Source organism: Martes martes, assembly GCF_963455335.1.
Source record: "Martes martes genome assembly, chromosome: 4".
Taxonomy (NCBI): Eukaryota; Metazoa; Chordata; class Mammalia; order Carnivora; family Mustelidae; genus Martes; species Martes martes.
In genome coordinates this window covers 75,177,149-75,189,619 of record NC_137891.1, presented here as the reverse complement: position 1 = coordinate 75,189,619, position 12,471 = coordinate 75,177,149, and the positions used below count along the sequence as shown (strand labels likewise).

Sequence of the window (12,471 nt, the reverse complement as noted above, 5' to 3'; positions counted from 1 at the left end):
AACTAACAGGCTTCCAGTTATGGAATGAATAAGTCATGGGAATGAAAAGTACAGCATAGGGAATATAGTCAATGATATTGTAATAGTGTTGTATGATAGCAGATTATAACTACACTAGTGGTGAGCATAGCATTAACATATAGACTTGTTGAATTACCATTAATGTAACACTGTGTGTCAACTACAGTTTGATTTTTAATTTAAAAAAATTTTTAAGATTATTTATTCAATTATTTGAGACAGAGAGAGCATGCCCCGGGTGCGTGGCGCACAAGCAGGGGGGAGGGGCAGAGAGGAGAGGGAGAAGCAGATTCCCTGCTCAGCAGGAAGCCCTACGAGGGGCTCAATCCCAGGACCCTGGGATCAAGACCCCAGCTGAAGGCAGACACTTAACCGACTTGGCCATCCAGGCGCCCCTATACTGTGACTTAAAAGAACAATAATTTAAAGAAAGAAGAACATATTAATGAAAGGTAATCAATCTAAAGGGCTTAGCAAAATGTCTGGCACCTGATAGGCCCTATGTGTTTGCTGTTATTAATACAAAGAGGAAATCTACAGGGCACTGTTTATTTCCCTGTAAATTCTACACTGCAGCGTAATGTTGGGATCCTAGTGAATCTCGCTTAGAACAATTGGTCATCCGCTGTGACTGGGACTAATATTACAATTTTGGATTTCTATGTGGCATTTACCGAGTTGGAACATGGGCTTGACGATGCAATCATTCTTTCCACAAACACTGATTATGCGCTTGCTGTGTGCCACGCACTGTGCTCCATGCGGGGAGAGAGAGAGCGCAGGAATGAACGGGTTAACAGCTACCATCACTGTGTTCTAGGCACAGTGAGAACCCTTTACAGAAGGCATTTCATCCTCCCAGTGGCCTCCGAGGTGGGCACCCTCATCTCCATTTTCCTGGGAGGAAATCGAAGTTTTGAGAACTGAGTAATTTGACAGGCCATTCAACTCCATAGTCACCCTCCGCCCCAACTCTATACGCGGTACATCCCCGTGCACAACCTTAAGGAGCTTACTCTGTACTGATTACTAAGAACTCAGTGAGACCCTGAACACCCACTCGGCACAACTCATCCCTCTTGCTTGAGAACTCCAGATGTGGGGGATCACAGCGTGCCCCCTCTGCTGCCAGGGGCACCTCACTTCCTGACAATACGGAGTAGGATGCAAAAGAAGCAAAGGAGACGCGAGAGGTTTTCTCGCCAGGCTACCACGTCCAGGCTCCGGAGATCTCCTGGGAAGATCCTTCTGTCCCCGTCACAGGAGGATGTTGGGCCCCAGCGGCTCCACATTCTCGAGCACCACGATGAGAGGCTAAGTTTCTCTGCCATCAAAGCTCGCGCGACGGCCACACCAAAGACCCAAACCTTGGGCAGGGGCCAAACGGTCACTTCCCCGCCCTCCCGGCGCAGTATGCAAATCCGAGCACCAGGAAGTAGCTGGGACCTCTCGGCCGAGCCCAGCGACAGCCAGTTCCTCTCCCGCCGCTCCGGGCAGTCCGCCGCTCGATCCCCTGCCGTGGCGCCTCTGGGCCCGACGCGCTGCAGCCTCCAGCCCGCGGCAGGCGGGGCGGCCGCGCCACCCAGGGCCCCGAGCCCGCAGCCTGCCCTGCGCGGGCCCCGCGGGGCCGCCCCGTCGCGCCCCCCGCTCTGAACTCGAGTCACCGTGGAGCGCCGCCGCCGCCGCCCCGCAACTTTCACCCGGAGCTGGTGAGTCCCAAGGGCGAGTCCTGGGGTGGGCGCGGACGCCGGGGCGGGGCGGGCGGGAGCGGCGGCGGTGCCACTGGCCGGAGTCCCGTGTGCCCCGGCGGCCCTGGGCCGGGGGTTGGGGGTGGCCGCTGGCGCGCGCCGCCTCCTGGCAGCACGGGCGCGGGCGCGGGCCCGGGCGGTGAGGGCACCCAGGTGCCTCCAGCCTGTGGGTGGCCGGGCCCTGGGGAGCGGGGGACGCGGGGGCGGGCAGCTCCGCAGGTGTCCTTCCCGCGGCGGCGCACACGGGGGCGGTGGGAGGTGTGGGCGCCGACCAGAGGGATGGTTGCGGTCCCAGTTCTGGCCACTATCGGTGCGCCCCGGGGAAGCCCATCTCCGCGCAGAGCGGGCGCGCGGCGGGGATCCTGGCGGGGACTCCTCCGGTTGCACAGTTCGGTCTCCCCGCTGGGACCCGGGCTCCCCGAGGTGAGGGATGGGACTCGGCTTGGGCTGTCTGCCAGGCCCGCGGGCAGCTGCACTCCGCGGGAGCACCGGGCGGGAGCGTGACGTCGAGGGGCTGCGGCAAAGGCTGGTGCGCACCCTCCCGCTGAGCCCGGCGCCTCCGGGCCTGCAGACCAGCAGTCCCGTGCCTTAGCCGGCAGAGAGGAAGCGAGAGTTATTTTAAGAATTCAGGGGTTGCCTTTCCTTCGCCCTGGGGGAAGGGTGTAAGCGTCAGTTCCCGCTTTCCTGCGTTATCTCGGCCCAGTGCGGAGTCTTCTCCAAGCTGTGCATTTGTAACGTTCCTACTAATAGCTGACGTGGTCGTCTGGTTGTATTTCCTTGAGTGTGTGTATGTGTGTGTGTTTGAATTATCCCAAACCCACCCAGCTTCTTTGCCAGAAACCCCAGTTGAATCTGGGCCTTGCAGTTTCCTAGCTGAGCGTCAACTTGGGCCTATTATTGAAATTACCTTTGTGGGTTTTTTTCATCTCTGAGAGAACATGTTTACCTTCGGAGCTATTTATTGCATGTAAAGCCCCAAGCGCATACACAGGCTTTCCATAAATGGCGCTGTTATTAATACACTGCAAATAATTCTATCCATTAAAGCAGGGTTCCCTGGTTCTTTGCAGTTTGTTGATTTTAAACCTGGAACTTCGTATCTGATTCAGCCATCTGACCTTCCTAGTAAAGCTGCTTAATAAATACACCAGAGATTTGCTGTCTGTGAAGCTACATCTGGGAATCTCACTCACCCTGAGCACTAGCTCTTAAGGATGTTTGGCTTTCTTCTGATTTGTTGGCTGCTCCCCATGCTGCCTGTAGGGTTTAGGAGGGCAGGCCTATTTGTCCCTGCATAGGTGAAAGCTAAGGGGAATAGGCACTGAAGGAGTATAGGAATTTCCTAAGTCCCCAGAAGCCCTTCCTGAGTAAGCTAACTTTGCTGGAAAAGGGTGGGATTTAGTTAGTCCTGGGTTTTCCTTTTGAGGTAAGGAGATAAATGTCTTGAGGCTTGAAGAAATTTAATTTGATCCCAAGGGACTTTTGGTGACCAGGCCTCTTTGGATGCAGAGTAGGGTAAAACCCTCTTCCTGAGTGAAGGGTAGAGGTCAGCCCGTTTAAGGAAAGAGAAAACAGGAGCTGGAAAACCTAAATTTGGGTCTCTCCCATCATTGACCAGAGCTGTGATATGGAATAAGTTGGGTTAATGACTTGGGCCATTTATGCAGCCAACATTTCCTTCACAGCAGTAATCAGAGTTATATTCTGATTTGTCCGTGTGTGTCTAGTCTGTTTTCACCACTGCAGTGAAAGCTCTCTGAAAACAACCGTCTTGTCCAAAATGCTAGCTAACCCCAATGCCTATCATGCAGTCAGGATTTCTTGGAAGAGGGAATGAAGGTTGTCTCTGAGTTTGGCTCTGTGCAAGGCCAAAGAACAAGGCTGGTCCCTTAGGCATTTGAAGCCCTCTGGTCTCTCTTTTCTGGTTTCTAAAACAGGGATTTTTGACTGACTAGTTAACCCAGTATCAGTGTTCTAAGTGGGAATCTCTACACAGGACAATTTACTCTGCTGTTTTTCTGGGGCCAAGGGCTTGACCTGGAGTGGTGAGATGTAGCTTGCAAAAGTAATTCGTCCAATCAAAAAGACCTACTTTATTTTAGAGTCATAGATGTTGCCAAGATATATGAAGACTTTGCAATATCTCCCCACCGCCGAACACCAGGGTGTTATTGTTTTTTGTTTTTTTTTTTTTAGTAGAAAAGTGGTCCACGGTTTTGTGAAGCTATGACTCTCTAAGCCCCCTTAGTTCCATTCTATTTGTATTAAAAAATAAATCACCAAAACATCTGAGATGTCAGTTGGTTCAAATGAATACACAGAGATGTAATTTAACAACCTTAAAGGATATTGTCCATAAACCCATACAAATGTAAATCAGTATAAATAAGAATACAATGTGTACATGTCTATAGTATGAAAAGTTGTTACATCTCGCTCACACTGCTGATCCCAATGACCTCCATGTCCTCAGGCATGGATAGTATTAACATTGAAAGGTCACTACAATCATTAGTTGGGACACTGACCAATGACTCATTGATGACAGAGGTGGCCTCAGATCACTCTTGGGCTCTACCCAGCAGTGACTGTGCTCACACCTTTTGCTTGTCGGAAGCGATTCCTGAGAATTGCTGATTCCAGTGTCAAAAGCCTTTCTGAGCTCTGATTTCATTTGAACCTCCCATGGATCCCAGGGTAGGCAGGGACAGGTACAAAAAAAAAGAGGTTTGGTGTCATGTCCAAAGTTATAGACCTGGTTAAGTGGCACCACTGGGCAGAATTGGTATGTTTTCTGGCTCCAACTTTAGAGTGTTCCCCACTTTTCTGCCTTTGCTTCTGTAGTAGGTACTCAATTACATAAAAGAAATTATCACTTAATAAACATTTTTAAACAGGGAAACACAAGGTAATTTTCTTCAATGACTTGGTAATTGTACCATCAAGCAGGGCACTAAAGGCATACTCAGGGAGGTGAGTTTCTGTGCCTTTCAGCACTGCTTCCTGCTTGGGGAGGGGGTAGCCCTGGTAACGGCCAAGGTGACAGCTATATGGGCTGTTGTCCAAACAGCTCTAGTGACTGTCTTGGGGCTATCGGGGCTATTGGTTCAAAAAGAAACACCCAGGTAACACTTTACCAAAGGATTACCTGCAGCCGCTACTAGAAGTTCCTTCCCTGAAGCATGCAAGCCTCCTTGTGTGGTTGTTAGAACAGTGAGAGCATCATTTGCAGTGAAAATATAAAGCAGGGGAGACAGGATCCATAAGATGCTCATTAAAATATGCACTCCTTAATTTAAAAAAAAAAAAATAAAATAAAATAAAATATGCACTCCTTTACTGAGCACCTGCTATGAGCCAGGCGCCCCTCAAAGCCCACACTTTTACAATGGACACACACTGCCTACCATCTCTAAAGATTGGTGACGAAGAGAAGGACATACAAGAGGAAGTTTCTTTTTTTTTTTTTTTTCCAGTCAGAACTATTGAAAGATTTCTTACAGCTGCCCAGTTTCCTGATACTTAAATTGTGAAATGATGAGTTGACTCTATCATCATTTCTGAAATTTATTTTGAGTAAGTTCCCATTTAGGGGAGAAGCCCAAGTGTAGACAATGTATGGGAATCTGCCAGTTGAGGAATTAGAATTTTTGGAATAGCCCCATTTCAAGACTTGGACCTTCTTTTGGATATCTTTGGCTTAAGTTAGCTGGAAGGGCTGTCTCGTAATTTAGAAGAGCAAGTTCAAATAATGACTTGGGATGATGTGTTAAAAAGGTACGTCCATGCTGACAAGTTGCAGGGCCAGAGAATATAGCCTTTGTTCTTTATTCTTGGACTTTTCCCTCAACCTTGTTCTGTGCTTCACTTTCCCTTAGTACTGTCAACGTTCCTTATCTGTCACAAAACTATTTCTTGAAAGTTCTATTTGCCATCGGGATGTCATTTTCATTTATATAGAATTCTTTCAGAGTTTTATTATTTGACTGTCTTGGTTAACCTTCACATATTCCCAGTCTCCCTTCTCTGGCCCCTCTCGTCAGCTCTCTGCCTGTCCCCTTTCAAGGTCCCCAAACCATGAGTTGACACGATAGGAGCTGAGCATTTATGGGAAGAGATTATTGGTTTGTGTTGTTGTAACTGTTCATTTCTTGTGATGCTGACTTATATAAATGATGTCCGGTAAAATTATATGAATAAGGATACCTTTACAGAATCCACCTGAGAGGGTGTTTCTTAACGTTCTAGGCTCTGCCCCCATTGGCTTGTAGAACACTGGGCAGAGGTCTGAGCTATTCCTGTAGCTCAGACAGTCTTTTAAATCTGTCTTCTCTGCTTTTGACGGTTCACACCTCAGGCAAGTCAGATAATACAGTGTCTGCCCACTCCCATCCTTCTGTGAACATCTGAACTCACTCTTGATCCCAAGCCATGCTGATTGAAAGGTCTTTGCCAACATGTCGCTCCAGCCCTCTTTCCTCTATCTGTTGGTACAACATCGGGTGGGGAGCTGTCACGACTTCCTTGGGCCCACTTTTTAGCACTGGTGAGGTGATCTGCATCCATTCTGCCTCCAACTAATGCAATGATGTCTTCTTGGCTTTGGGGCCTTTGGGGTGCCTCTGCTCTTCCTGTAAATGTTAACCCCCACGGGGGTGAGGGGAACAGAGAAGCTCGTCTCAGAGAGACCCTCTGGAGAGGGAGGACCACTTCTGCTTTCCACGGGGAAGCTGTGTCACGGAGAGCAGAACTGTAGCCAGCGGCCTGACAGGAGGCCCGAGGGAGGGGGCCGGCAAGGAAGTGATACTTCCTCCTGCTTCAAAGGCCCCAGACCCAGTCATTTGCCTGCAGCCCCACCTTCCTTACCATAGAACACGGCTTTTTCCTCAGGGTTCTTTCTACCACCTTCTACTCTGTTCATTTTCAGTTTGCCCCTGAGAGAGGGGGAGGGAGGAAAAGAATAAATGTAGTCACCACTGGAGAGCCTTCTGAGGTGAAGCCCATGGTGGCCATGCTTGATTTTTCAACATCAGAAAGATGTACCTTTTGATATTCATCATCATGGAAACCATTGTGAAAATCTTAGTGGGTGTTTTGAAATCTTCTTATGTTCAGGCAATAAAATAATTTCTTAATCTAGTTATAATGGTTCAGTTCTATTTTTAAAATTATTTAAGCTCTATCCTCTAGTTTTTGGGGATACAACAGTGACTTTCATGCTTCTTTGACGACACCCCATATCAAAAAACATGTTTTATCTTGTGCCTGAATGCAAAGAAGAAAAGAGAAAGAAAGAAACACAATTTGGTAAAGAATGCCTCCTTCTAGCTCATTGGGTAGTATGACCCAGAGCAATCCCTTTGAGACCAGCAGCATGGAAGAGTCTATTAGAGTTTAAAACCCATGGGGGAGGGGCGCCTGGGTGTCTCAGTGGGTTAAACCTCTGCCTTCCTCTCAGGTCATGATCTCAGGGTTCTGGGATGGAGCCCTGCATCCTGCGGGCTCTCTGCTCAGCAGGGAGCCTGCTTCCCCTCTCTCTCTGCCTGTCTCTAATAAATAAACAACATCTTTAAAAAATAAATAAATAAACCCATGGGGGAGCCCAGAATTCCACAAACTCCAGTCCAATAGGAGGCTTATTAAGCAAATACAAATTAAGATACATCCATAGCAATGGAACACCTTGAATATATCTTTAAACATAGTATTAAATTACATTACTAAAATGAAAGACGTTTTTAAAAAGTTGAATCACTATATTGTACACCAGAAACTAATATAACATTGTATGTTAACTCTGCTGGAATTAAAATTTAAAAAATAAAAATAAATAAATTAACAAAATAAAAAAATAAAAGGTTTAACACATATGTGTAGGTAACATGATGCTCTTTCTGAAATAAAATATGCATTGGTGGGACACTAATCTGTAAGCTATGCATATCAGTAGTTATACTAAAGTTTTAATAGTGATTATTTCTGCGTTATGGGTGAATGCTGGTTTTTTTGCCTTTGTACATCTTTATTTTTAAATTTTTTTAGTTTTTAAAATTTGTATTTATTTTTAAAAATATTTTATGTATGTATGTATGTATGTATGTATGTATTTCAGACAGAGAAAGAGAGAGAGCATGAGTGGGGGCAGGAACAGAAAGAGGGAGAAGGGAGCCTGATGCAAGGCTTGACCCCAAGACCCCAGCATCCTGGGACCATGACCTGAGCTGAAGGCAGCCACTTAACTGAGTGAGCCACCCAGGTGCCCCACATCTTTATTTCTTTTAAAAAGAGAATCACTTACATGATTTGAAAATAGCAGTATAATGAGTGATGACACGAAGCCAGTGTGAGTGCAAGGGAAAGGGAAGAGCAATCAGAAAACACTGGGGCAAAAGTGGCCACTCTGGCCCTTGTGTGGATATAATTGTAAGCAGGCCTGCCCTGGAGGAATTTATGCACTGTGAAATGTTGTAAATAGATATAACATTTTCTTTTTCTTTCTTACTTTTTAAAAAGATTTTATTTATTTATTTGAAACAAAGAAAGAGCGTGTGCGCATAGTGGAGCAGAGGGCGAGTGAGAGGTGGGGCTCCATCCCTAGACCACCACCTGAGCTGATTGCAGACGCCTAACCCACTGAGCCACCCAGGTGCCCCAGATATAACATTTTCTTAAGGGAATGTCCACTTCTTATGTTTAGTTGTATTTAGTATGGAACTTATTTCTTGAGTAACTTGTGCAGGAATCATTCCAAGACCCAAGAACTTGTTGTAGTAAGGTGGCATTTGGCGCAGAAAATCATTGCCCAGAATACGAAATGTTGGATTATATTGTGTAAAAGGGAGACTCATTGGAGCCTTTTGGTGAGAAGCCAATTTTGTTTCCATCACAGTCAACTTACTGCCTAGACTCTTGGCTGCATATGGTGCTGCCAAATGATGAAGAGATAGTGAGCACTCGTTGACTACTCTGAATTAGGTGGATGATTTGCCCAGGAGCTAACAGGCGCTTCCACAGAGATTAATTTGGGGTTGAAAAGTAACAGTTATTGTTGTTTTACATGACATCGGAAGGCTTAAGGTTGTAGTCACTAACACGTAGGTACTTGATCCCTGTCCTAAATGGTCATCTTACCCAACATACTCTTGGTAATGGTAGCACTGTTGAAGAAGTAAGCAGTTAATTTGGAGTTGAGGTCTAAGTTTCTGTGGTATTTAAAAGGAGAATATGTTGTAAAGCAGCAGCTTGATATTGGGATCATGTTTATGATATATAAGTTAGTTTATCAAAAGAATTACCATAACTAGGAATGGCAGTATTTGGTCAAATGGCATGATTTGGCAATGATGCCAGCAACTACCTTACATAATCAGATACGTCAGACTGATCATCTGTTGTATTCAGTGCCTTTGAGGGATGATTAATTTGATGGGAGATAATATAAAATGGTAAAAAGAAAATGGGCTTCCAAGTTAAACAGATCTGAGTGCCTGTCTTGGTTCCCCTGCTTATGACTTTAGGTAAGTTACTTATGCTCACCATTTAGTAATACCCAAGTCTGTGGTGGTGATTGGCAGAGCTCTAATCTCCTAATGCTGTTTCTGGTACACAGTAGGTACAGAATAAAAGGGACTGCATCCTTAAATAATGAGAGGCTTCATGAGAGAGTGACAGACATATAGCATAATAGACACAGTCCCTGTCTTCAAATGAAATTTTAATACAGGGTTCATGGTCATCAATATAATCAAATGAGCACTGTAAGAGTTGGTTTTTGTCTCTCTAAACAAAAGCCTTGCTGTTGTCTCTCTGGTTAATGGGCCACATTGGCTTTTTGAATTGTTCCAAACTTAATGGATTAAAATGTATATAAAAAAGAACCTCTAACAAGTTAAATCTCCTAACTGCCTGTGTATCTTTTACTTTATGGAGTTCAGTTATTTTTTAAAGTTTTAAATGAATTATTATGAATATATTACCAAATGAATTAATATAACCACTAAATGAGAATTGTAATTTTCCTTCAATTTGTTTACATGTGGATAATCTTTCTAAAGTCTAGTAGAAAAAAAATTTCTGAGCATTTTAGTGAATGACCCTCAAATGTTACTTTGTTGCTATGGTTGTAAGTCTTCAGCAAAGATAGGACTATACAATTAAACAAGTGACATGGCCCATCTGGTGTCACGTGTCAACCCTTGGGCTCTTGATGCCACCTCTCTGCCTTGGTATTTGATAGTTGAATCATAGAATCTTGTAGAAGGAGGAGATTCTGGTGGTGTGTCTTAAGATAACCCTTAGCAGGTAGTCACTTTCCCTTGAACCTAAGGTCTCAAATGTTAGTTTCTTCCCAGGTTTATCCTAATGCAGGTTGTGGAAGCCACATAATGAGAAGCACAAGGACCAGGATAAGGTGCTCAAAGTGGCCCATTTCATTTGTGGACAGCTGTGGGTATTAGAAAGCTCTCTCTATCATGCTATAATATTTCATCTCCATAATTTCTGCCTTCTGCTTCTAGTTCTGCCTTCTAGCACTGTTTTGATACATTTGAAGCTGTGGCTGTCACTTTGGGATATGGAAGGACATTATCGATTCCCTGTCCACCCAGCGCCATCACTCTACCTCTCTTCCTAACAGAACCCAGATTGTTTCAGGATCCATCTTCTCTGTGGAAGGCTCAGCAGAAGTTTTCTCTGTCCCCATTGATAGGGTGGCCCTAACTGGTCAGAGGCTCTTCCTCTGGTTGGTTCATAAATGGGTGTACTTTGGGTTGGATAAAATCAGTAAAGCAAAGTAATGTTCCATAGATGGTCCCAAGATATAAATAGAAAAGGAGTGGGAGGGGGGAAGAGAAGAGAAGTGAGAGATAAATGAGGAATAAAGAAACAAAATAAACCTCATGCGAGAGTCAAGAAATTGGAAGAAAAATACTGTAAGTTATCTTGATTGCTAATTTGTAATGTGCACAGTATGTGGTTGTCTACTCTGTATTCTTTTTTTCTCTAGTCACATAGACTGGCATGGGATTATTAGTAATTACTGGGTTTCTGTAACTACAATTTATTTTTCAGATGTCTATTTATTGAGTATTGTGTGTTGAACATTTTAGTGGGTGCTCTGGGGAAAACAAACATTGGATGTGTGAGATTCCTATCCTTAAGAGTTCATTGTACTCTTTTCTCTCTGGCTGGTTCACTGATCACAAGGCTGACAAATTAATATGCCATAAGGTAGGATAGGAACCTTGCTCAGGAGGTCCCTGGGCATCTTAATCAGTGCCCAGAAACCAATACCTTTGGGAAGAAAGAAGGCAGCATATGAGGTGTATAGAACACAGGATGTGGAATTATCACCTTTGGGCTCAAATTCCAGTTCTGTCCCTTCCTAGCTGTGGGACTGCTGACAGGCTGCTGGCCTTGTTAGCCCCAGGGCCCCCCCGGTTTTGAGGATTCCAAGATGCAATGGATTCAGAACTAGCTACACGTGAAGCATGGAGTCAGTGGTTGTCGTGAAATCGTTAGTATCAAAAGAAGTTACCTAGCTGCTACCAGAACAACAAAAACAGAAACCGGAAGATAGCAAGTGTCGGTGAGGATGTGGAAAAACTGGAACTCTTGTGCACTGCTAGCAGGAATGTGGGTCGGTGCAGCTACTGTGGAAACCATGGCGGCAGTTCCTCAAAAAATTAAACATAGAATTACCGTATGACCCGGCAATTCTGTTTTGGTATATACCCCCCAAAATTGATAGCAGGGTCTCAAAGGATTGTTGTATACCTGTGTTCATAGCAGCATTATTCTCAAGAGCTGAGGGGTGGAAGCAACCCAAGTGTCCATCAGCAGATGCGTGGACAAACAAAATGTGGGATATACATACATTGGAATATTATTCAGCCTTAAAAAGAACATTCTGACACGTGCTAAATGGTGGATGAACCTTGAGAGAATAGAATAAGAGGGTAAGAGCCAGTCACAAAAGGACAAAGACAGAGTTCCCTGACATAAGTTGGAGTTACATCCAAAGAAACCCATGCATTTCATATGCACTAACATGCTGAACGTCAGAACTGAGCCTCGCCTGCCTGAAATGTACTCAGAACACTTAACGTTGGCCGATATCATCTAATGAAAGTCTCTTTCATAATAAGGTGTTGAATATCCCATGTAATGTATTGAATAACATACTGCTTGTTGCTAGCCTGTGAAATGATCCCAGTTCATGATTCCAGGTGCGGTTTCTACTGAATGCATATCATTTTTGCACCATTGTAGAGTAAAAAAATCATAGATCAGGGACCAACTGTATTGTATGATTTCGCTCACCTGAGTTCCTCCTGGAGAAGTCAGATTCATGGAGACAGAAAGTAGAACGGTGGGTTATCGGAGGCTGGGGGAGGAGCACACAGGAGTACATGTTTAACAGCTTTAGAGTTTTAGTTTTGCAAGATGAAAAGAGTTCTGGAAGTGGATGGTGGTGATAGTAACACGAGAGGAATGAACTTAATGCTGCTGAATTGTACACTTAAGAACTGTTCAAATGTCAATGTGTGTGTTTTATCACAATTTAAAAAATGAAAAAAAAAATTTAAAGATCTTTTATTTATTTATTTGAGAGAGAGAAAGATCACAAGAGGGGAGAGGGTCTGAGGGAGAAGCAGACTCTGCGGAGTGGGGAGCCCAACACAGGGCTCGATCCTGAAACTCT

At 44.8% G+C, this 12,471-nt stretch overlaps 1 protein-coding gene across 2 annotated transcripts in view; it reads left to right on the top strand.

Annotated features, from left to right (window-relative positions):
* The first annotated feature begins 1,515 nt into the window (after positions 1 to 1,515).
* Positions 1,516 to 12,471, top strand: part of LYN (LYN proto-oncogene, Src family tyrosine kinase) — a 118,788-nt gene continuing 107,832 nt past the window's right edge. Inside the window, exon 1 of one of the 2 annotated variants that reach the window (XM_080800660.1) lies at positions 1,516 to 1,730. The gene's annotated coding sequence lies outside the window, so the exon portion shown is untranslated. The remainder of the gene's footprint in view (positions 1,731 to 12,471) is intronic. The other variant, XM_080800659.1, reaches the window with a different exon arrangement.